General features: G+C 38.2%; 1 protein-coding gene across 6 annotated transcripts in view; it reads left to right on the top strand.

Moving 5' to 3' along the window:
* The window catches only part of SOX5 (SRY (sex determining region Y)-box 5), a 1,168,670-nt gene that overhangs the window by 11,067 nt on the left and 1,131,331 nt on the right, over nucleotides 1–26,272 (top strand). For 5 of the 6 annotated variants that reach the window (XM_010855977.1, XM_010855975.1, XM_010855968.1 and 2 more), the window contains exon 1: nucleotides 13,105–14,790. The exons of the other annotated variant lie outside the window; for it this stretch is intronic. The gene's annotated coding sequence lies outside the window, so the exon portion shown is untranslated. Of the gene's footprint in view, nucleotides 1–13,104; nucleotides 14,791–26,272 lie in introns of those variants that run through there. 6 annotated transcript variants of the gene reach the window in all.

Here is a 26,272-nt window from a genome sequence, read left to right as displayed (position 1 = left end):
GGTCGGGGGAAGGATGGCAGTTATGTGCATTCCAGACTTAGAAAGATCTTTCTTTTCCAGGACAGATGGAGAGGTAAACTGAAGACCTGGGGTTGATTTATTTATTCAGTTCCATATCCCAAATATTTAGAACAGTGTCTGGAACATGGCAGGTGCTTAAAGACCTTTGCTTAACAAATGAATAAAAACAGGTGGAGGGAGAGAGCAATGTGGCGAATAGATTAGAATAGCTTGATTATGATTATTGTGGTTAAAGAAATAGAGAAGGAAGATGCTGGGAAGGAATCCTAGTGAGACCAGATAAGGAAAAGTTATAATTAGACTAATATGGTCCTTACAGGAGAGTGCCTTCAGACAAACAAACAAACAGTGCAAAAGCAAACCTGGGGTTTGTATGGGATCAAATCATCCAGCTGCTGTTTGTGTGTATTATCTTGGGAGCAGCAATTACTACATGAGGATAAGGACTGAGTCTGTTTTGTTCTCCAAATGATCAGAGTCCTTAATAAATATTTATTGAATAAGTGACCGGGTTTCCACATGGGCTGAAAAAGAAAGCTTTTAAATGATGCAAAAATATCTTGGAAAAAGAGAAGAAGAATCTTGATGAATGCTAACCAATAATGGATGATGATGAAAATAGCAAATCTTCATAAAAACTGCAAGTTCTTAGGCAGTCTGTTTGGAATTTAGGAGCATCTCCGTCTGATGGTTTGCCTGCCCCCAGATAGTGCTTTGCTGTTCACGTCACTTTCATTTTGCTGTGTCGAAAGTCCACGGTGATGCCTAGCACAGTGCCTTGCCCAGGTTGACTATTGAATAAGTAATTGCTGAAGAGTTCAATCCGTGAATGAAGGGTATTGACTTGGGGTGGGGGAGGGGGGAAATCGAAAGCAGATGAGGAAGAGAGTTGCCTTCCTTCACTTAGAATTCCCAGAGTGGCCTGTGGTCCAGTGACCTTTAGCAGGCAGATTTCCCATATAACTCAAAGCCTGGGTATTGTAATCTTGGGAAGAAGGATGCTTGCTAAGGTAATGACTGCAAAGGTGGGTTCAGCATTGTTCAAAGAGGCAGCCATTCATTTGATCTGGAATGTCAGGCTGGAAAATGTATTGGGGGAAGAAACGGTAAAAAAGTAATTCTAAACCTAACAGGAGTTTCAGTAGAAAAATGGCTCTAATTCAAGCGGTGTAATGTTAACATCAATGTGCGTCTCGTGGCTCAAGCCCCGCATCCTGCTTTGGAAATAAAAGGAGATTGTGTAAAGAATTAGCAATACAAGGCATTTTTAAGTGCTTTATTGCAGAGGCCTGTGATACTCTGTGAAATCTATGCAGGCTTTTTCTTCCTGCTGTGCTTAATTTCAGAATCTGATGCTATTACCTATCCTTGGAGAAAAAAAAAATCACTCTCTGTTAACTCTTAAAAACCGAGTTTAGCATTGTGCTGGCTTTCAACATAATCTTTCTGACATTTCTTGGGAAGAGAGAAGTGGCGCATGAAGCTATGGAGGGGTTTTTGCCTCCAAGTTTAGTATCCAGGATTGCTTCCAGGGGGCGGCATTAGAGTAAGAGGGCAAGTTGGAAATAAATGTCGAAAGCATAAGTTTAGAAATGGCTCAAGCAGCTTGAAGAATAAGGTCTCTGAAAGAGTTGGCAGAGCTTGTGTTTGGCATAGATCCAGATCAGAAGCCAGAAAGGCAGATGCGTCCTAAAGAAGATCAGGCAGAAGCCAGGACAGGAGTTAACCCTTTACAACAGAGATGACTATCTTCTTGTGATATGAAGAGAAGCCCTCCACATAAGTTCCCTGGCATGCCATCACTGTGCTACTTCACCTGTCTAGCTTGAAATAACAGTTGATGTTGATTGATAATTTACTGTTGCCAAGCATTGTGCTAAGCAGTTTATTTTTATTGGCTCTTCCCAGGAATTCTCTGATGTAGATACACATGTTGATCCATTTTACAGATAAGGAAACTGAGCTGGCCCCAAGTAGTACAGCTGGCATCTGGTGGAGCTGAGACTTGAACACAGAGTGGTCTGACTCAGAGGCTGGGGCTCTTGCCCACTGTAACATGGGAAGTATATTTTAAGTCCAGTTGAGTCATGGCTCAAAATGATGCTTGTGTTTTCCTCTTCCTCTATACATGTACCTTTGTCCCTCTAGGCAGGCTCTTTTTGGCTTGTTTCTGAACTTTGGCAAAGTTCCCCAAAGTGGGATCTCTCCTTACAATTGACCCTGTTTACCGCTGTCAGGTCAGTCTTCCTGACATGCTGTTGAGATTGTGTTGCCCCTTTCCTGAACATGCATGGTGCCTGAATACCACACCCAATGGGATCCAGACCTTTAAGTTTGCTTTCTAAGGGCCTTACCGTGTTCTCCAAGCCTTCTCCTTTTTCAAGCTCATATTGGAAACTGTCCTTTTGAGACCAGTTTGCTTCTGGTCTGGATTCAAGCTGAGCATGGTTTCCCAAATGGCTCTCAAAGTGTCTGCGACACATGAGCCTTGTCAACTCCTCTCAGAATGCTCATGTCAGGGGCCTTCCAAGGGTATCTCATGAAAAGCCAGTGCTTGCATCTGAACTCTGTGACTCAAGGAATTTTCCCCGAGTTGCTTTCCCTCTGCTTCAGACCTCCTCATTGTCTGACTTTCCTTGGTTCCCAATCCATTTGACTCTGGGTTTAAACTTTCTCTTTTGATGTGTCTATTCATTCATTCAGTTCAGTTCAATTCAGTTGCTCAATTGTGTCCGACTCTTCGCAGCATGAATTGCAGCACACTAGGCCTCCTTGTCCATCACCAGCTCCCGGAGTTCACTCAGTCTCACGTCCATCGAGTCAGTGATGCCATCCAGCTGTCTCATCCTCTGTCGTCCCCTTCTCCTCCTGCCCCCAATCCCTCCCAGCATCAGAGTCTTTTCCAATGAGTCAACTCTTTGCATGAGGTGGCCAAAGTACTGGAGTTTCAGCTTTAGCATCATGCCTTCCAAAGAACACCCAGGACTGATCTCCTTTAGAATGAACTGGTTGGATCTCCTTGCAGTCCAAGGGACTCTCAAGAGTCTTCTCTAACACCACAGTTCAAAAGCCTCAATTCTTTGGTACTCAGCTTTCTTCACAGTCCAACTCTCACATCCATGCATAACCACTGGAAAAACCATAGCCTTGACTAGACGGACCTTTGTTGGCAAAGTAATGTCTCTGCTTTTGAATATGCTATCTAGGTTGGTCATAACTTTTCTTCCAAGGAGTAAGCGTCTTTTAATTTCATGGCTGCAATCACCATCTGCAGTGATTTTCAGTAATCAACAAATATTTGTTGAGCACCTCCTGTGAGCCAGACCCCACTTTAACTGCTAGAGTGTCTGTGATGTGTGGAACAGGCACATACCTTATATACAAATCCTTGTATATCACCTGACTTTATGACTGTAAACTTTAGAACTGTATTTTGCAGGAGTATATACAACATGGAGGAGAAGTGTCTGCTATTTTGGCAGGACAGCCAGAGGAGGCAGCCATGAGGAAGTCATATTTGAAGGATGGTTACTGAGGTCTCATCGAGGTCTCATCCCTGGTGGCTCAGATAGTAAAGAATCCCCCTGCACTGTGGGAGACCCACGCGAGACCCAGGTTCAATCTCTGGGTTTGGAAGATCCCCTGAGAAGGGAATGGCAACCCATTCCAGTATTCTTGCCTGCAGGACTCCATGGACAGGGGAACCTGGTGTGCTACAGTCCATGGGGTTACAAAGAGTCAGACATGACTGAGTGACTAACATTTTAATGAGAAAAAGGGGACAAGAGAAAAAACCTTTGAGACATACGAGTAGTATATGCAAAGGTTCCAGAGAGAGATGGGTGGGTGTGTTCTTGGAATTAGAAGGCCAGCGTTGCTGGAGCAGAGTGACTGGGAAATGGACATTGATGGCGCTGCAAAGGTGAGTCTTCGAAGGTGACTCTTCAAATAAGAGTGATAAGAAACCCATTGAATAGTTTTAAGCAAGAGACTGATAAAATCTGTGGCCAGAGCATGTAGACCAAATTTAAGAGAAGAAGGAATGGATTTGGCAAGCTTGTAAGGAAGCCGTTGCAGTGATTTACACAGAGAAAGATAGTGGCTTTGATTTTGGACTTTAGCAGTAGTATCAGAGATGGAGATGATAGGAAAGGTTTTACAAGCAAACATGGAGGGGAGATTACCCAGTTTCAGTGCTTTGTATTTGCCCCCACTCCAATTCTACCAACCTAATGGAATATTCCATCTGATAATTAATCATTGTTTTCTTGTTCATAAGTTTGGGGAAAAGATGTGTAAGTCCATATGCCTCCCACGGATGCTGCTGACTGCATCTATACCTCTTTTAGCCCTTGAGTATTTAAGCATAGTAGAGAAGAAAATGTCTACCCACTCCAGTATTCTTGCCTGGAAAATTCCATGGATGGAGGAACCTAGCAGGCTATAGTCCATGGGGTTGCAAAGAGTCGGCCACGACTGAGCACATCAGCAGCATTCAAGCAGAGAGATTTGACACAAAATGTGTAGTGTCTTCTGTCTCTACATATATATTTGCTTTCATGTTTCTGGGCTTTCCTTTGGTTTATATCATACTTTCCCATAGATTTTCTGAAACACTACCCATCCCTTAATTTCCAAGTTGAAGTTTGCTTTTTTCACAGCATCCTTACAGAATCTACTGACTGATCCTTTCTCCTTGTGATCTGATGATATTTACATCTATAGCCACTTTTAAAGCTTTGACTGTTCCATGTTATAAGCATATTGTGAACATGTCTTATCTTTTGAGAGATCCTGTGAGTTTGCCTAGGGATGTGGATTTGTAGTCCAGTATTATACTCCTATTGTGAATCCTCATTTACATCTTTAGTATGGCAGCCTACTTAACCTCTCAGTCTGTGATTCCTCATCTGCAGAATGGGGATAATTATATGTACTTCATAAAGCAGTTGTCTAGAATCAATGAAAGAAAGAGTATAAAGTCTATAAAACAGTCCTTGGCCATAATGAGTTCTGCTACATGATGACATTTTATGGTCATAAATGTTATTCTTTGAAATCAGAAACCTGTGTCTTATTACTACTTTTATCTACTTGGAGCTCAGTAAAAATTTATTGAGTTCACATTTAAATTTAAATTTATGTATCACTTCTGCCAGGGGATACAAATATAAGTACATCTTGGTTCTTGTCTGCACAAACCTCTACTTGATAGGGAGGTTAGTAACATAAACTGGTAATTATGTATCAGTGTGATAGGTATAGTGTTAGAGTATTTTGAGAGCAAGGAAGAGAGGTTGGGGAAGGTTTTCTAAGTGAATTGAAGGGTGAGTTGAGTATTTTATTAATCAATTAAATATATATTGAAATAATGTATATATGTTGTGTAAAACTCAAAGCTACATAACAAAATAGCACACCTGTCTTATTGATGATCATGCCACTCCTATTACTTCCAACTCTGTATCTGTATTTCTGAATAAAATGTTTATTCCTTATTTTCCAAGAAATGTGAGTTATTGATTGACTTCCTACTAGTTGGCCTTGTTATACTACTCTTCCCCCACCCTTGCTTCCTAACATCACACATATTCCTTTTCCCATTGTCTCAATGTAGTTTCATCTCCCTCCTTTTTTAGAGTTAAATCAGTTCAGTAAACACAGTTACAGGAATTTCCTGGTGGTCCAGTGGTTAGCACTCGGTGTTTCCCCTGCTGGTTTGATCCCTGGTCGGGAAGCTAAGATCCTGCAAGCTGTAAGGCACCCCCCGCCAAAGAAATAACCCCCCCAAAACAAAAACCCAAACAAACAAAAAACCAAACACACAGTTACTTTAACTCTGTAAGTGTTGTTGACCACTGAGGATATTGTATGTTGATTACTTTTACTTTTTTTGGTTTTTCTGGAGTTAATAATGGTTTCTATTCAAACCCACAAGTTTTAGTAAAAGTGTTCAATGTTTACTGGAATTTCTGAGTCAGGCTTAAAAAGGGGGAGTAGCATAACCAGGGTAGACTTTGGGGGCAGTCAGCCGTGGTTGGAAAGATCATTTTATCACTGACATCATTTAGAATTATTCTTAGATAATAAAAAGCCCATTGACTTTTAGTTAGTTATATTGTTCTTAAAATGCAGACATTGCATCCACTTATTGCCTATACTTGGGCACACTGCTCCTGCCAACCTGCCCTTGGTAAGGCTCTGAGTTAAGCTTAGAAAGGCAGAGGGAGGTACTCTGAGAAGGGAGGAAGGTATTCCAAGCAGACAGGACAGTGTGACTAAAAAGGCAAGAAGGTGAGAAAGAGCATGGTGTGTTTGTGAAATTACAGACAGTGTGGTGTTGGTAGAGCATAAAGTATGTGATAGGAACCAGCTGAGATGAGGCAGTGATGTTGGCAGTGGTCGGATCAAGGTGATCTTTTTGTTATAGACCCAAAGGCCACAAATTCTGTCTTGTAGGTCATGGGGAACCTTATGGTGTTGAATAATATGGTCTGTTTTGCTTGTGAATGAACTAATGGTATACTGGATAAAAAAATGGAAAACTCTCCTTAAGTCAGCAATTAAAATCCATATTTGGTGACATGTTAGTACTTTAGGGGTGCCCCACCAGTGAAGTTTTTAGAGCACACAGTCCTTTAGAATGTGTGCGTGCACGCATGCACATGTATTCACAATTCATGTACATGTGTTGTATTGGACCTAACACTCAGCCTGCAGTAAACACTAAGGGCGAGGTTCAGTTTAAATGACAGTTGAAGTAATAGTAGTGGTCGTACATCAGGGTTCCCTGGAGACCAACTCTGACACGTAGAGTTGCACGCATTGGGTTTATTGGGATGGCTCTTGGGGACAACAGCCATGAAGGGCTGAGGAGCCTAAGGACTAAGGACTGTGATGCAGCTGAGGCTTCCGCTAGCCTATGCATAACTCTGGAACTGGATGGCTCCTCAGAGATGTCCTGAACTGAGGCAAGTGGGCCAGGCCTTTGTAACCATATGTTGGCTCTGGATGTGAGCCATCCCTGGGGAGCAGGGGGGAGGGGTAGTTCTTCAGAGGGGGGCTTAGATGTGAGTATTCAGCAGCCAACGCTCTTGGAAGCTGGGAAATCAATGCCCCTAAGAAAATCCCATGGATGGAGGAGCCTGGTGGGCTGCAGTCCATAGGGTTCCGAAGAGTTGGACACGGTTGAAGCAACTGAGCACACACGAACACGAGGTTTTAGAACACATTTGTGGTACTTTACGATATTTTAAAAATCATGAAGGGAATGTGTGTGTGTGTGTGTGTGCGTGCGTGCGTGCGTGCGTGCATGCTAGCCAGGGTCATGATGACTTAGCATTTCCTCATGTCTAGCAATTCCTCATAATTAACTAGAAGGTTGGGGCCACACTGACACCATTACCCCTCTGAATATCTGGCTCTAATTTATGAGCCATATCCTGCCTAATATGCCAGAATGCTTTTGAATGTTCTCTCATTGCTTATTTTTTCTTGGAGTCATAGATTTGTAAATCAGTTACATGCAACAATGAAAAGATGTCTTTATTTGTGTCTCTCAGCAGTAGAGAACCTAAGAAGACAAAACCTTTCATAAATGTAGTAAGTTTCTTCATGTCCTTTTGAAATTTTAAATGTTTAAAAGCACTTTTATAGCAAAACTCAGCCTTACTTTAAAGAATTATTCTAGATTTGTTTTGTGTCTGAACTTTGGATAGCTTGGCTTCCTTATTAACATCTTTTATTTTCTTAATCAAAGTTCATTTTAGTTGTGTTTTCATTTTATGTTTAACAGTTTCTGCTTACAAAACGTTGGTTGCTTTGAATTTCTTGGAAGAAAGGGGATAAATACATTTCAGGTAGCATTATTATTACTTTTCATTGAGATTAAAAGGTAGCAAGATTTGCAACCAGTATATAGAAGTCTTAATAAGGATATAGTGATCATGGTTGGATTCCCAAGAAAAAGTAATCACATAATCTTAAATATAGTTCATAAGTTATAAGGTAGAACCTCATTATGCTAGAGAATGGTACTTTTTAAAATAATAAATAATTGATTCCTTTTTAAATATACATTCAAATGATCTTTCTAATTATTGAGTGAAGGACAAATACTGTCTCTCAAAAAATATTGTGCCCTGACATTTTCAGGCGATTCCATCCATATTTTTATTCTGTTTATAACTATTTGCATACTGATCTTAATAGTAATTTAAAATTTACAATGTTGTTATATTTTACTGTGATTAACTATTATTCATTAATTTAAAGTGTGTTTACTGTGAGTCTGTTCTTTGTCACATATAAGATATGCTGACTAATGGGGTTACCAGGGTGAATAATAGAGATTTGGTCCCTGCCCTTATGGAGTTTCCAGTTTAGTGAGAAAAATGGAGATTAATCAGCTAATCATACTTGAGAGACATTCTCTTGTCTAGTGTAATTGTGACTGGTAACTGGATTGTTAATTTAAAAAAATTGCTAAAGCATAGAATCATAGAGAAATGACATATTCCCTATATATTTTAGCATTTTAAACAGTGTTTAATCAGTTGGTTTATTGCTGTTCCATTGTTTATCAACATTTATTAATTTACCAATTAATTGATGTATAGTTGGGGCTTTTAAGGATGAGTCTCGAGTGCCACTGCTTGTCATCTTGGATAAGTCACACTCGAGATGTACGTTCTATGGTTTTTGATTTGCTAAAAATGATAGGAGAGCTAAAAGGCAAGCAATTTAAGTGCTGAAATTGATCTTTAAATTTTTAAAAAAATTTTTATTCTAATTTTATGAAGCTATTGAAACATAATGTGAGTTTTTTTAAAATTTACCTTTATTCCTTCCAAAACATTCAATCTAGTATTACAAATAACATCCTTTTTGCCCTCATATTCTCACTTATGTAATATTTAATGAATTCAGTCAATTACAGTAACAAATAGAAATGATATAAGGAGACTTGGATCAAGCAGACAAGTCAAACAGTTAGAGTAGGTGTGTGTGGTGTGCTGGAGTAGCCTTTTCGCCATTAGGGTACCATGGCTAATTCTATGTTTCACAGAGGGGATGGAGCACATGAGTTACTCTGGTGATTAGGTGAATGTAGGTTGGCTGTGAAGGTTTTACTCTAGGAGTCTGGAGGAGGGCTATGAAGTGTATTATGGAGATGAGTGTGGGGAGCTTTAAGGATATATTATAGGGTTGTTCAGTCGCTAAGGAATGTCTGACTCTTTGTGACCCCATGGACTGAAGTGCACCAGGCTCCCTTGTCCTTCACGATCCTCCAGAGTTTGCTCCAATTCAGATGCATTGAGTCGGTGATACTATCTAACCTACTCACTCTCTGCCTCCCTCTTCTATTGCCCCAGAGTGGCTGGGGCACAGAAAAGAAGGGCAAAAGTCATGAAGAAGGAGGCTGGAGGAGGGGGCAGGGGTCCTGTCACGTAGGGTCTTGTAGATGCTGCTAAGGTTCTGAGTATTTATCATAAAAGTAAGGGCAAGTAGTTAAAGGATTCATATTTGCATTTTTAAAAAGATCATTCTGGCTGTTGTTTGGAAAATGGAATGAATGGGGCATCAGTTCTGTAGTGATTAGAGTAGTCTAAATAAGAAGCCTTGTCCTTGTCTCCAAACCTATTCTTCCATTTTTCAGGGCCTTATCCTGCTACAAGTCTAAACGGGTCCTTGAAATACTTGAGGAAAAGCAGAACCTAAATTCATCATACATATAAATCTTTCAGTATCCCCAAAGACCAGGAATAGTATTTTCTATAGTGTACTTTGCTTACCATTTTTCCTTTTGTATTTGTATTTATATTCACAGTTCCAGCACGTCATGTTTTCAAGACAATAGGAAAAAAGGGAAAGGCATTCTTTTAAGCCTGTACCACACTATTGATTTTCTTTGAAAGGACAACAAGTGTGTTTATTTTATCACTGTGAGTCTAAAAATTAACCATGAAACATCATTTTCTACTTCTAAACTAAGTGTAACAAAGAAATGCTTTATTGCAACTTCATCAATAATTCAAATGCAACTTAAAAGAAACTAGGGCAGCACAAGGAAAAAAAGCACACTTGTTCCATAATTGAGTCGATTAAATAGTATTGAGTCCCATTGTCATATTCATATTGATGAAACAACTTTCATAACTGCAGAGACTCTAATAAGAAATAAGACCTCAGAATTATGAGACAATGTCATAGACATTTCTGTATTATTTTTTTTCTACTGTAAAATACAAATAGCGAAAGCAAGCTTTTCCTTGTGTGCGATAATGAAGAAACAGCTTTTGAAAGGTGCTCTTATTGGGATTTTAGTAGTTTTCAAGGCTGTGCAGTAATAGCCCAAGCTATTTTGGAACTGTGCATACATTAGTGTTCTTGTGCAGCAAGATACACTAATGTGTGAAAAAGTATACGATCGCACCTTGTTTAAATTTGCAGTTTTTGTGCATAATCCCACAGTAAGCTCTTGTCAGGATTTGACTGCACAGAGGAGTAGAAAGTTTAGAGCAGGCTACAGATTGGGGTCGGGTGTAAATATCCAACTATGAAAATAAGAAATTTTAAAAATTACATTTTTTTGAAAGATCAAAAGAGTTCAGTTTATATGATATGTATAAATCAACCTATGGTGAGTTTCGCCCGTGGAAGCTTCAGAATATGCATAAATAACCTTCCGAATGAAGATGTATATCTGCTTTATTTTGTATTTGCAGAGTGTGAGTGAAAAGTACGGAGTGTGATTTTTAAAGACAATGATCACATTATAATTTATGCATTCATATTAATGTTGTTTTTCAAAATTGTCACCCAGAGAAGCAGAACCCTGATTCCATTGATGCCCTTGTTCAAAACATTTTGGAAAACTTCCTCTCCGAATTGTCTTTTGAATCATTTGCAAGCCTGACTAAAAACATCCATCTCATTACTTTCTATTCGCATTTTATACCAAGATTCATCATGCTTTTTTTTATTCACCAGAGTTGGCTATAAATGTCTCTCTGAAATGATGAAAATGGCTAAAATTGACTTTCAAATTATGAAATTTGTCACCATTGAGGATATTTAGAAATGTGTATGCATGTGTGTGGTACAGACTTAGAAAGCAGTTTCTAAAGGAGGGAGAAATACTTTGAATAATGGCTGAGCTTTAGAGTGAGTAAGTGGCCTTCTCAGGTGACCGTGTGAAGGGAAAGCACGTTTGGATGACATGGTATGTTTGTTTAAAAACCAGTCACATTACTTTTTAATGACCCTGTATATTAGTTTTCACAATGTATACAAAGAAAAATGCAAATATGCCTTTTGGAATGCAAGGCCAAAATATCTTACATAATTAGTAGCATATTTTGTTAGTAAGACAATTAAAGAATTAAGCAACTACAATGTTAATTATGTGTTGGTAGATTCTCCAGATATTGGTCTTTCCATAAGAATGTCTCTGTATAGTTTTACTTTATCTAAATACTGTCCTTTACTGTCTGATCCTTAACGTATGTGTATTTCCATTAGCATCTTACGTAATTCATACTTATTTTCATGTCATTTGAATGTACTAGTGGGTAGCATGTGAAATTTTCGTTTCAGTTGACCTCTTCCTAGTAAGTAATTGATGCAGTTTTCAGAACTATTAGTGCTATTTTCTTAACCATCAGTAAAAACCCAAATAGTCACATGTACTTGAAATGTAAAACAATTGGAATGACTTCTAAGTATTTTCTTAGTTTACAAGAAACCTGTGATCATTCAGGACAGCTCACACACAGTGTGTGTGTTAAATGACTTATGAATAAAATGAAAATGAATTAGTAATGTACAGATCCAGAATGACCATTTACCTCCAGTTTGAACATCTCTATTGTGTTCTTTTCTTCAGTGGGTAGGAAATGAAAGAAGCAATCAATGGAGAGACTCAGTTGAATAGTTTTTATTTTCCGAGTATTAGATTTGGTATTGATATTAGAAGGAAAGCAAAGAGCTCGAATATAATTTTGCCATGGTTGGTTTTTGTGACCATGAAAGGTAAGTGAAGATTAGATGCCCAAAGATCACAGAGAGTTTAGGACAGCTTTCTGAGGCTGGGCAGGACTCTTGTTGGTGAGTAAAGTTTTATTGGAACACAGCCATGCTCATCCATTTACACATTAGCCATGACTACTTTCAAACTGTAAGAGCAGAGTTGAATAGTTGTGGCAGATAGTATCCAAAAATATTTATTCTGTGGTCCTTTAAGAAAAAAATAGCTGGACCTGTAAGATCAAGGACCACTAGTTGTACCTGACCTCCCCATCTTCATGAAAACTCCAAAGCATTTAGAGAGCCTGTTTGGAAATTAGAGGCAGCAGCCACAGAATATTTGGAAGATGGCTACGATCCATTTGTCAGAAGATATAAAATGATGCAAGGTTTAGGAGAAACTCAAAGCAAGAGTGGACCCTATAGTAGGTCTGGGTTTGGAGTTAGTGCAAACAGTTCTGCCCCTTAGGTCATAAGGCTCAGCAGAAGCCCAAAGGTAGTTTTTGACTTCCGGCTTTGGGTGTCACTTGGTAGCTCTTTGAAAATGAATAGATTTAAGTGGAAGCAACCTAGATGTCCATCAGCAAATGAATGGATAAAGAAGTTATGGTATATATACACAATGGAATATTACTCAGCCATAAAAAGGAACACATTTGAGTCAGTTCTAATGAGGTAGATGAACCTAGAACCTATTATACAGAGTGAAGTGAGTCAGAAAAAGGAAGATATACAGAATATCTTTATATATATACAGAATCTAGAAAAACGATACTGAAGAATTTATTTTCAGGGCAACAGTGGAGAAACAAACATAGAGAATAGACTTATGAACATGGGGAGAGGGGAGGAGAGGGTGAGATGTATGGAAAGAGTAACATGGAAACTTACGTTACCATAAGTAAACTAGATAGTCAATGGGAATTTGTTGTATGGCTCAGGAAACTCAAACAGGGCCTCTGTATCAACCTAGAGGGGTGGGATAAGGAGAGAAGTGGGAGGGAGTTTCAAAAGGGAGGGTATATATGTATACCTTTGGCTGATTGATGTTGAGGTTTGACAGAAAACAGCAAAATTCTGTAAAGCAATTATCCTTCAATAAAAAAATTAAAAAAACTGGTGTTTGAATACAAAGATCTGGTATATACATTTGCACCACTTTTCAGTATATCTAACACACCCTTCAGAGGCAGTAAAGACTTCTAGTTTAACATGGTATGCAATTTGTATTATAGTGATTCTTTTATCCTGGTTAACTATGTCCACATTTCTTTTTTTCTGGTTTTGTGATCCTGAATGGGTTTTCTTTTGCTGAATGCCTTTATCTTTGTTCTAAAAATTCTAAAGTCCATAGTTTATGCAGGAATTGTTCCAGACTAATAGCTACTTCCTTCATATTAAACACCTTAGTTAGTTTGCATTAATGAAATTGGGTACTGCTTTGTTCCTTTTTCCAACAGGGGGAGCAGTTTTGGGGACTGAATCAAGCTTAACATGTGCTGTCCCTTTAGTTCTTTGGAAACTTTATTTTACCTATTAACTGTCATGAATTTTTGACAACAAATGTCATATTGGAAATTCCATTGAAGGAAAGTATAACACTGTGATAATGTTTACTCACAATGTAATTATTCATCGACAATTTCTAAAATCTGTAATAAATTAGAAAATAAAACCCCAGTAACTGTTTTGTTCCTCATTAAGAAAAGTAGATTCAAAAAGCTTATATTATAAATGTATCATTGTACTGCTTACCAAAAGTTAGGAGTTTTATTCTTGTAGGAGTTAGGCTATTAAGTAATGTTTATATAATCCTGATAAACATTTCTCCATGACTGAATTTTGAGTGGAAAACTTTCTTTCCTAAAAGGCTCTAAGTGGAAAAAAAAAAAAAAGCCTGTCCTCTGACTGTGTATTGTGTCTGTGTGTGTGTTTGTGTGTGTGTGTGTGTGTATTTAGATCCATCTTAATACCAACTAATGCCAACATCTGGCAGAGAGATGGAGAGATCTGGGAATTTGTTGCTTGAAACCCTGGGACAAAGTGTTCTGCCCTGACCAGCAAACATAGTTGTGGACTTGAACTGGAATCTTCAGGGGCAGAAACGTCTTAAGTGTCTGGAAAATTGGCCTGTTGAGTCACCATGAAGGCACTAAAACAAAACTAATTTTAAGCAGGTCAAAGTTCAGTGATTCCCTCTGGAATTCAAACTTTTAAAAAGAGTCTCATGTTTAAGTGAAAAGGGTCAAAGTTGATGCACTGTTACAATGTTTTGAATGCTTTCCCTTAAGAACAGCCACCCAGGCTGGGATTAGCATGAGGAACTGCAAGGCTGGCACTTCAGCGTCTGGGTTAAAAATATTTTAAAGCAGTAAATGCAGTCAGTACAGAGAGATCCCTGGGAGCCTTTCTATTCAAAAATGTGTGAGCTCAGGGCAGCGACTGCAATGTAATTTAGGGCAGTGTATGCTTCATAGCTTTGGAGAATATTGCTTCCCGCTAATGTTCCATCGGAGGATGGTAGGATAGTAGTAATTTTAGAAGGTGGTATTCCTGTTTGTCTTACATCAAAAACTTCAGAATAAATAAAAGGACAAATCAACTGAACAAGAAATGTAACTATGGAAAAGTACCAATGAATCTAAATTTGAACTGAACAGATACAAAATCAGCATGGGTGTAGGAATATTTTTAAGGCGGAAGCTACGGCAACAGCGACTTCCCAGGGAATGAACTGCACAGGTATGTACGATGTGTGGCAAATAGCCTGCAGAAACTTTGAAGAAAGTGCCTCATCAACACTGAGGTCCTTGAACTATGACCAGATGTACTGCTGTTGAATATTTGAATTGAATTATTTTAGAAAATGGAAACATAGGAGATTTAATTTCGGTAACTGGCTCAGATGATATGTAGATATCTGAGGATGCCAAGGAATTAGCTAGTCAGAATTCCCTGAATGAGATTGTACTGGGATCATATGGTGCCCTTACCCTGACGTGTGTGATTCCAGCACTTTTGATATTACCATGTTATGCACTGCAGCTAAATGCAATTGACTAGGTATTTTCTCAGTCTGAAGATCTTGTTGCTCACTCTGATGAGACCTAAACAGCATTCTTAGACATTAAAAAGAGCCTGTCATTTTATGGGTTGTGTCTAGGAAAGGAGAGAGGAACATTTACTCTGCCTTCAAATTTAGAGACTCAGCTAAAAACTGCAGCTATGAAATTTGGCTGGTATCCATTGTCTCCTCAACTTCCTATAAAACTTTGGTTGTTCGTATTAGTTGTTTTCTTTTTCCATGAAACCAGTTGCAGAATATTTCTGTTACTCTTCATCATAAACCTGTGATACTCCCTTTGAAAAAGCTTTACTTGTTTAGTTATTTATTCAGTAAATACTGGTTATCCCAATTTGAGGAATTACATTTTGCATTGTTTTGACTGTCTCGAGAGATATGAACTCAGTCATGTCTGTTTATTTTAATGAGATAAGCCAGTCTCACGTGATAATTTTTATCAAAACATAGAATAAAAATGCATGAGGAGGGAGGAAAATCCAAGTTATTGTATAATATGATGACTCTCTGTCATATAGTTTTTAATTGGAAAGTAAGCTGAGCTGAGCTGAAAGATGAGAGGATATTTTGCACGATTCTTTGTGTTTCTTTCACTAATCAAGATTGATAGAAAGTGGTCTTTGATTTGGATGTTTGAATTCAGTTATATTTATAATTATTAACATGATAACTGCTGCTTATTTTAATGTAGTAATACAGAAAGAAGAATGAGAGAATCAAATATTGCAGAAGTTAAATAGGAAAAGTAAAATGATTTAATGTAGGAGTAGTTTTAGGCTAAGTTCTTAGATTTCTTCGAATCTTAATTATGGACCAGCAATTTAAATTTTTGAGCAGGGAATTTTCAAAACAAAACAGACTCATGTATTTAGAGAATGAATTTATGATTGCTAGTGGGGAAGAATTGGGGGAAGAGATAGGGAGTTTGGGATAGACATGAAGACACTGCTGCATTTAAAATGGATAACCAATAAGTTCCTACTGTAGAGCACAGGAACTCTGCTCAATATTATGTGGCAGCCTGGATGGGAGGTAAGTTTGGGGAAGAAGAGATACGTGTATTAATAATATATATGGCTGAATCCCTTTTCTGTCCACCTGAAGCTATCATGACAGTGTTAATCTGCTATACTCTAATATAAAATAAAAAGTTTTTTAAAAGACAAATGATATGAAGAAATACACAAACCTTAGTATATGCAATATTCTAATTTATTATTTCAACAGGACTAGTTAACAGTTTTATCACAAACGACCTTTTAAAAAATAGTGTTGCTCTGAACCTTGGCCCCTCTACGTGTCTCTGCGAGGAGAACTTTGGAAGAGTCTTCAATCTGCCTGATAGTAAACTATCAATGACTGTTCTCGTTTTCCTGCATCTCTAGGCTCTGTCAGCTGTTAAACTTGTGCCAGCAGACCGCTGGCTCGACACGCTGTGCTGATCCTTTTGTTTAACTGGCATCACTCTCAGCTTCCCCACTTAAACCAGCTATCACAGTCCTCTAGGTCAACCAGATAGTTTCCCTCATCGCAAGCTCACCTGAACCATCTTCTGAGGTAGGGCCTGTGATTTCATGTCAAATCACCACCTCAGTGGGGAGCTGCCGGGCTCACCTCTATCTTCCAAGGGTTAACAGTAACCTATAATAATAATTTGGTGACACAAAACGCTTCTTTTTATGCATTACCTATTTCCAGAGGCCTAATTTAGGTTTGTATCAAAATGGATATCACAAACAGTACCGGCTTCCTGCTGAGAAGCAAAGTGGTACTGAGAGACTTTCTGTTTTCTTTTTGGTGGCAGCTGGGAGGGGTGAAGCGCCACTGGCGGGTGGGGGTGGGGGAGGCAAGCAATTGTCAGTCGCTTAGAGTGTCGCCGCCAGGACAAGCTGTGGTGGAGAATGGTTTTCAGAGGCAGAATAGCTTGATGGAATTGTTATATCAGGAACTGAACTCTGTTCTATTGCACTTGATAAGAGGCAGATTTCAGAACAAGGAAAACAGCAGAAGTGGTTATAGCAGATATCTTGTATTTCTGTATGATTTTCATACTTCATGCTCTAGCAGCAATGACAGTGCTTACCCAGGTGTAAATACAAACAATAACCCAGTGCCCAGAAAGTTTTAAACTTTGAAGTCTCTACTGAAAGTCTTAGTTCCTCATCACAGGATCCCTGGCTGGGCTAGAGGCAGTCTGATCAGAAAACCTGAGTGAATGTCAGCACGTCCCATCATTCACCTTTTACCCTTGTCTTTAAATCGCTTAGTGTCTAACCAAAACACGCAGGGCTCCTCCATTGTCCTAGATCGTCAAGCAAACAGAAATTTATCATCATAATTTTTCTTATTTAACTACACCCAGGAGTATTTGTACTTTAAATAGAAACTTAGGAAGGGCTGTTTTTCATAACTGTTCAGAGTCAGAATTTCTGGCTGTACTGGTAGTGAGAGATGGAAAATTCGGCAATGCTATCACTGAGAAGGGGTCTTCCTGGGAATCCTCAGTCCACAGAGGCAAAAAATTACCATTACAGCGAAGCCATGAGCTGATTTTAGCCCAAATGTGGGATGGTAAATGAACTGCATTTTAGAATTCAGTGATGAGGTGTGGATGCATTAATAGGCTTTCGGCTCTGTGGCAGCTTCCTGCTTCAGCCTTGGCCTTGACCGTGCCTGGTCCTCCTACCTGGAAAACAGCTGGGAAAATGGCAGGCAGCTGGGCAAATTGTCAAGAACTCCATTCCAGAACTTTAACTCTGGCTCCCACTGCAACGTTTCCCCCTTGCGTGTTTTCTGAGAGTTCAGGGTTTTTCTTGGCTGGCTGCTTCCCCAAGTGACCAGCCCGCTCCTCTTTTCTGCACGGTACCCTGGGGATGTGCTCTCAGAATGCCCGTTTCCCACCCGCCCCTGGGAGCACCAGGAAAGAGCAGCTGTCTGGCTTTGCCACTCCCACTCCGAGGAGAGGCTTGGGTGGCCTGGCCTTTGGCTTATACCTAATTTGTGCATCTGAAGCACAGCTTGCTCGGCTCTGGATCTTGGCTCAGTGATCATGCTGATCATGTTCCTATAGGTGTTCATCTTAGGGTATACTCTTGTAGGATTAATCCATATGTTTTCTCTTTGCAAGGACTCAGTTTTTAAGAGTATTTAGTGGCTATTGCAAAAAACACTAATTTTTTAAAATGTGCAAGAACATATTCATGGCATTCTTTTCGATTCCTTCAAAAACTGTGTAAAACTAGATTTTGAAGGTGTTTCTACCATAAAGCCTGCTTTCAGACACATTCTATCGTTTCCTTATGTAATGGACCATAATTCATTTGGTAAACGTTTACTCTTTCAAAGCAGGAAGACTTGCTACAGCCATGGTCTAAGAGTTTGGTCACTTCTTAGGGATGGCTCAGAGCTCCCTTGTAATAGCAGCTCCCTGAAGAAACCCAGAGAAAAGAAATAACATCGAACCTTCAACTGCAGCTTTTGTCCCATTTAAATTGCAATGGGTAATTTTGAAAAACTGTAAGTGGGGTGATGATGTAAGATGGACTTTTAACTCTCTTTTCAAAGTTTCTTTCCATTTTTGCACTTCTTTCAAAACCTTTACCTAGAATGAGAGTGCATTTGTGTAGTTTAACGTCCTTTGTTTTCATGGTATTGTTTTTTTATAATGATTGGTGGGTAGAAATGTGCCAGGGCTTTGGGATCTGAGCCTCCTTTGGACCCCATAGGATGTCAATGGACTCATTAGGATTTAGCCAAGTTTTATGCATTATTCATAATATACATTCACAGCGTGTACACTAACGACCGTCTCCTGTGTCTGCTTAGTCAGAACCATTTGCATGCTGTATTATGGAACCATAATACAGAATGCATTTAGTCACATTTTCTGTATTATCCTTAATACATATTGTCATCATATTCTGTTATGGGGTATGCGGTGAATGTGTTTAAACAATAGCATGCACTTGTGCATCATGATTCCATAAGAACAAATGTATAATAAAAGTTGATGGAAGTAATTATTGCATATGTTCAGTAATAGTTTCTAAAAAAGCCTTCATATTCTTTCTACTTTGCTTTTATTGTTTGATTATCTAGTTATTTGTTTTATGTTATTTTATGCCTGCTGGACGAATGTCCTGAAATTTTTAATTTTGAAAACAACATACCTTCTTTATCCCTCTCATAGCTTCCCTCATTAGTTTCCCTAAATGAGTATTTAAAACTATAATATTTAAAAGAGACTCGATAATTAGGAAAAGCATGTTTCCTAGTTACCAATTAAAGATCTGTAGGGTGTTTGTTGTAAAGAGCCTGTGTTCCATGTAGTGACAAGAACTGTTATGTATGTGAGAAATTAACGTCAGATGATTAATATCGTCTTCCATTTCCAGGATAGAGAAGTTCTGAGTTCTAAAGTGAACAGGATTCACTGATTTAAGAAATTGAAACTTTATCTTTTTATTTTGGACATCTTGCTTGCAAAATGGAAATGACCACTGCTTACTTGCAATTAGGTATCAGATTCACTGTCTTTTTAAAAAAATAGTAATTTGGATCAGAAAGAAAAAATCTAGAAATATGCCTATGTGTTGCAGGTATGAAGAAAACAAATTATTTAAAACTCTAAATGATAATTTGCTGAAAAGTTATGCTTAATGGAAATTTTAGGTACAGAATATGGTGAAAGGATTCATTGAAATTATATCTTATGAGAGGGTTATTGGTGGTTTTTTAATACTTTGAAGTCATCTCATTTTCGTTAGTAACCAGTAAACTCATTTTAGAATGTTCATTTTGAGAACCCTACAGTTCATTTAATGTCCTCCAAATCTAGTGCTTTTGCACATGACCACTTCTTATTAAACCCTTTATTGGAACAGATTTGGAGTTAAAAGCACATGGAAGATGGTAGTCTTAGTGTGAAGAGTCTTTTTACTGAAAATGATGCTTTTATCATTAATCTGTTTACTTTGCAGTCAGCCTTATGAAATTTATTTTTTCTGCTAGACATTATTGATGAATTTGTTTCAGATAAATGATCATGCAGAAAATTTGAAGTATCTCCATTTGATAACATTGTAAACCACCCTTCTCTTGCTTTCTGTCTTCAGCAAGTTTGGTATCATCCAGTTAAAATGGCCCTTGGAAATCTGAAGGGAAATTTAGACTTGATGCAAAATCTGATTAATATCTTATCTACTTGTCTCAGTATATTATTGTATGTTTCTTCAGTGACTTTCACATAGTTGTTTGAATCATGTCTGCATGTTGAAGACAGTAGAGTCCCATCTTCTGGTTTTAGACATAGTTCCAGATATGATGGGTTGATTCCAAGTAGCCAGACCCCAAGTAGGACAGAGAATTATATGGTACTCACCAAAACCTAGATATTTTTTTCTCTGGTGTAATGTGAATTTTTCACAGAAATAATAGATTGAGTGTTAGAGAAGTAGACAAAAGAAGGTATACTTTCTCAACTGGATACTTTTCTGATATAGTGGAAAGAAAGGATCTCATTGGCTGCTGTTTTCAGTTCAGGCAGTTCAGTTGCTCAGTCATGTCTGACTCTGCGACCGCATGGACTGCAGCATGCCAGGCTTCCCTGCCCATCTCCTGAGGCTTGCTCAGACTCATGTCCATCGAGTGGGTGATGCCACTCAGCCATCTTGTCCTCTGTCACCCCTTCTCCTCCTGCCTTCAGTCTTTCCCAGCATCAGGGTCTTTTCTGATGAGTCAGTTCTTCGCATCAGGTGGCCAAAGTAGTGGAGCTTCAGGCTGCTGTTTTAACAAGCTATATTCCTTCTGCTTTTATTTGACATTTCCTCCTTACTTAACAAAGTTGATTGCTTTGTCCAACTTTTTGTGGTCAACATAAGTAATTGCTCTACATAAATAAGGTCCTCATGTTAATTTTTAAAAGTGGATCAAGTGTTTTATTTCCTTTGGCACTGGTGCGAATGCATTGGCCCTCTGCCAGTGCAGGAGACTTAAGAGATGCAGGTTCGATCCCTGGGTCAGGAAGATACCCAGGAGGAGGAAATGGAAACCCATTCCAGTATTCTGGCCTGGAAAATCCCATGGACAGAGGGGCCTGGCGGGCCACAGTCCATGATATTGCAAAGAGTTGGACACGACTGAAGCGACCTAGCATAGTTGATTTGCAACGTTGTACGGTTTTCAGATGTTCAATAAAGTGGTTTAGTTTTATATACATATGTATTTTTCCTTTTTCAGATTCTCTTCCCATAAAGGTTATTACAGAGTATTGAGTAGAGTTCCCTGTTTTATACAGTAAGTCCTTGCTGATTATGTTTGTATCTAGTAGTATGTATATTTAATATGAATTTCATCATTTATCCCTTTTCCTTCAACCTGTTAATTTAGATTATTTTTCCAAATTTTTAGAAAAGCTATTGATCCTTGCTATATATGGATTAAATGGAATGCCTGAAAATGTTTTGTTTATATCTTTACTTATTAAGATACGTTTTAAAATCAGATGGCTAGAAACGAATTCCGATTTAAAAAATAAAACTTTGTATATAAAGAAGTGTTGAATCTAATTCAGTGTAGTCACTTTCAAGACTGTATATACTTCTTTCAGTGATTATGAAATTGTTCAGAATATTTCAGGAACGCCTCCGTGGGAAGTTGCCAGAGAGCCTGAGGCATCTTCTTTTGATAACCTCAGTGGGCAAATTTTCTAACTTTGAAGAAAGTCTTTATTTTTCAGAATAGTTGAAAGATATATTGGAGCCAATTCTGGCAAATAAAACAGGCAGGTAGTGAAAAGGGGAGTGGAAGTGGAGGGCAACACAAATTGTGGAACTGAAGTAACCAGTCTGTTTTCTTGGGTCAGTCATAAATTGGAGGATTACAAAACAGGGCCTCTGAAGTCTTTTAAGCAATAATAGCAACCGGGAGATAAGTATACAGTTTCTTAAGCTTAGTTCTTTGAGAACCACACTTATTTGTCTGCAAAAGTTTAAAATATGGTTTAAAATAGATGTTACATTACTTTGAAGTTATACCTTACATAGTCACAATAGATTTCATGTCTTTTTGTGTTCTTCTGTTATAACTGACATGCAAAACTGTGTCCATTTTTAGATTGGTGTGCCTATTCTTTCCAAATTATGAAAAATGCACAGTCTTTCAAAGCCATAAATTCTGAGCTCAGATAAGTTGTCTAAATGGGAGAATACTTTGTATGTCTTTTTGGTGTTTCAGATTAATTTTTCCTTTAGTAATTTAGTATTTCCATATTGAAGTATTTTAAATATAGATTTATTTTTTTCTGCTCAATTTTGGTCAGCAGTTGCTTTAAGTTTCATAATAGTACAATTTATTTCAGGGAGTTTCTTTACTTGAGTCTACTTCTTGACTCTTCAAGACCAGTTCAGCTGCTTGTAGACTGGTGCAGTTGCTTGCACTTCCATAGATAAGCAGTAAGAAACATTCACCATTCATATATACACACATAGAGTTTCATGACTAACTTCCATAGTAATTATATAAACAGACCATGATTTTGGAGATCTATTTAGTAACAGGATAAATAGTCCAGATAATATGACTTTCATTTAGGGATGGATCTCAGATACCTCGGGGCTTCCCCGGTAGCGAATCTGTCTGCAATGTAGGAGACACAGGAGACGTTGGTTCGATCCATGGATTGGGATGGAGGAAGGCATGGCAACCCATTCCAGTATTGTCCATGGAGGATCCCATGGACAGAGGAGCTTGGCTGGCTACAGTCCACGGGGTTACAAAGAGTCAGGCACAACTGAAGCGACTTAGAACAGCACAGCACACACTCAGATACCACATTTCCACATTCCTCATTTTGATACTCCTTGGAAAGCTCCACTAAGGGAATCATGTTGGAAGGGTTGATACAAGCAAGAGCGGGTTTAACAAAGAATGTTGGGGTAAGAGGAAATAGTTGAGTCTATTTTATCTTATTGTAGATTATTTGTAAACTCAGATTACTTAGGGAATTGCCATGTTCTTCAGGAGGGTTAAGAAACCAATTTTCATAGTTAGGTGACTCAAGGGGAATATTAATTCACGTGTCTACTAGAAATGAGATTTAGATTAGTTTGGATTAGGAATCAATTTTTTCTTTCAAATTTGAATTAAGGTAGAGTTGGTTTTGTAAATACTTTCTGTTACCTCCATAACCAGTGAAACTATAGATCACTCTTTAAAGTACCATGAAATCCTAGCAGTTTTAATAGGTGATTTTAATAGTTTTAGTATTTCTGACCTCATTCTTTTTTTTTTGATCTTCACTTTTATCATTTATTTATGGCCACACAGCATGGCTTATGGTATCTTAGTTCCCTGACCAGGGATTGAACCCACGCCCTTGGCAGTGGAAGCACAGAGTCCAGTGGTTAACTGGATTCCCAGACCTCATTCTTTAACCTACTCCTTAGAGTTGCATTTTGCCATCACAATCTCTAGTCCAGAGAGGAGAATAGATTCTTTTAGCTAATTTAGGAAATGTGTTTTCTGTTTTTCTCTCTCTCCCTATGTCCTTCCTTTCTCCCCCTTTTTTTTTGTGTGTGTGTTTGTGTGTGTTAATATTAAATTCCCAACTTAGTTCTTATTGCATATTGGATATGAGTGGAAGAGGGCAATAAAAATTGGCTTTCTAGGAGAGTTCTGTATATTATTTTTATAAGACTTCTCCTAGTTCTTAATGGCTTAAATATATTTGTTTATTAGTCCCATAATACACCTTGCTTTTGTGTTGCTGCTTCAGAAATAACATAGCAGAGCAAGGAGCTAACCCACCATCCAGGTCTTCTGTACTCAGGCCATTTAATTTCTCTGAATTTCTCTTTCCTCACCTGTAAAATTGGGTTTAACTTACAGGATTTTTGCAAGAATTAAATGAGTCAGTTATATGAACTTTTTGGCATTTAGATGTTACTTGTTCATTCTTTGATTTGGTGTGATGCAGAACAGCAAGTACTGCAGCTTGATTTGTAGTTATTTTTGTTGATGGTTTTATGGTCTTTTAAAAATATGTTTTATGCTTTTTGATGAAGTTCAAACTTTATCACTTTTCAACTAGAATGGTACTAGGCCTGCAAATTATAACCCCTGGAAATAAAATACAAAGTCTGTCTTTGGGGTTATGTTCATTTTGGCTATTCTACAGTTTGGAGTAAGGTTTCTGATGGTACCACTGAGTGTTAACAGTAACCTTTATACTTAAACTCTCCTAAGATTCTACTTCTTATTTCTTTTTCTTGAGTAATATAAATTCTGTTTCAGGCCTGGGGATGCTGTGTGTGTTTTTTTTGTGTTAAAATGTATGTGGTATATACATTGAGTATCTATATCTCATTATTTTGATAACACACTACAAAGATTCGAGTAGTTGTGTTTAATATTTATTTTTGGAAATTTGCCACTGCAGACAAATTTATTTTAGAGTGACTCTTCTGAGGAACAGTGAATTTAAGTGTGGGGGGAAATCCCAACATAGTAAAATAATGTGATATATTACCTGAGTTTATGGGAACTGTTCGTAATCTTTCTTTACTTAGGTTTTTTTTAAAAAAATTCTCTCCATAGCCACTGTTTGTTTCTGTTTCCTATGTAGTATTAATAACTGGCTTGTACTAGTAAGTTTTAATTCCAAGTGAAGAGATAGGGACAGATACTTCTCCTGGGTGTTGGTTGTAACACCTCCATTTTGACCTTAAGCAAGTCACTTCATCTGTCTCCTTCATTCTCTTTCTTTCTAGCTTTGTCAAGAAAACAGTGATAATGTATTTTTGCAAGACTGTTCAGACGATGAAATGAGATAATATATATAAAGCTCAAATATTCTAAACTTGTGAAGTGGCAAATCAACACTATTTGATAGTAGCTATCAAACTACTGAGCTATTTGCTTGCTGTAAGAGACACATAATACACCTTTTGTTTTGTAAATATTTTATTCAAGAATTTAAATTAATTAGTGAAAATACAATTTTAGAACTGGGACATATTTCATAGCCTGTAATCCTTCCTCCAGTCCCAAGGAAACTGAGGTCCAGAGATGTCAGACAAGACTTTTAAAGGCACAGGGAGTAAAAGAATTGCTCATAGAACCCAGGTCTCCCGGCTCCCTTGCTGGGCTGTATTCTTCTCTCTGAACATGATTGGGTCTATCATTTGGCCTGCTTTTTTGAGGGTAAGATGTCTTTCAAGTGAGAGTGATACAGTAAGAGTAGAATTCATCCTTCTCTCGGAAATAAAGGATTCAGGAGAGGCATTTTCCTTTTGGTTTCTTTTTTCCCTTGTGGTTATTGACAAAGCTTGGGATCATGTTGAAACTTGTTGAAAGCATCAGGAAACTCTTTCAACTTTTAATAGTTATCACCCTGCTCCTAATTAACAAGTAGCAAGCATGATTATACCCCAAGTAAGTTGGAAAGACTTGCCAGACTTTAATATTTAGATGAGGAAAAGACCTCCAGCCATGAAAAAAAAAAAAAAATCCCTGTTGATACTTTTCATAAAAGGGAACATATAGTTAGTTCAAAACCCAGCAAATCCGACTCTGCCACTTTGTGTAAATGAGATACTGAGAAATGGCTATGGAGAGAGCATGTTAGTCATGGCTCACGTTAACACAATGTCCCCTCCAATTTGTTGGCTTCTTTCTTGTGAAAATGCTGTGTAATGAGCCATCAGGAGGTTCTTCTTTCCCTCTGTTTTGCCCCAAAATAAAACAAAAATGATAAAAATTATTAAACATGCATTTACAGAAATGGGTTGAACACAGCTTTGTATATACATGAATGTTTCACTTGCTTGCTTGCTGCTTCGCTTCAGTCGTGTCCGACTCTGTGCGACCCCAGAGACGGCAGCCCACCAGGCTCCGCCATCCCTGGGATTCTCCAGGCAAGAACACTGGAGTGGGTTGCCATTTCCTTTTCCAATGCGTGAAAGTGAAAAGGGAAAGTGAAGTCGCTCAGTCGTGTCAGACTCTAGCGATCCCATGGACTGCAGCCTACCAGGCTCCTCCGTCCATGGGATTTTCCAGGCAAAAGTACTGGAGTGGAGTGGTCATCCATATAAGTCAAATATGTAACTTGCTCCAAACACAACTTTAAAAAATCATGTAAATTTA

Source organism: Bison bison, unplaced genomic scaffold (genome assembly GCF_000754665.1).
Source record: "Bison bison bison isolate TAMUID 2011002044 unplaced genomic scaffold, Bison_UMD1.0 scf7180017864370, whole genome shotgun sequence".
NCBI classification, from domain to species: domain Eukaryota; kingdom Metazoa; phylum Chordata; class Mammalia; order Artiodactyla; family Bovidae; genus Bison; species Bison bison.
The sequence above is the reverse complement of the archived record's forward strand: the minus strand, read 5'-3'. Positions and strand labels throughout refer to the sequence as shown.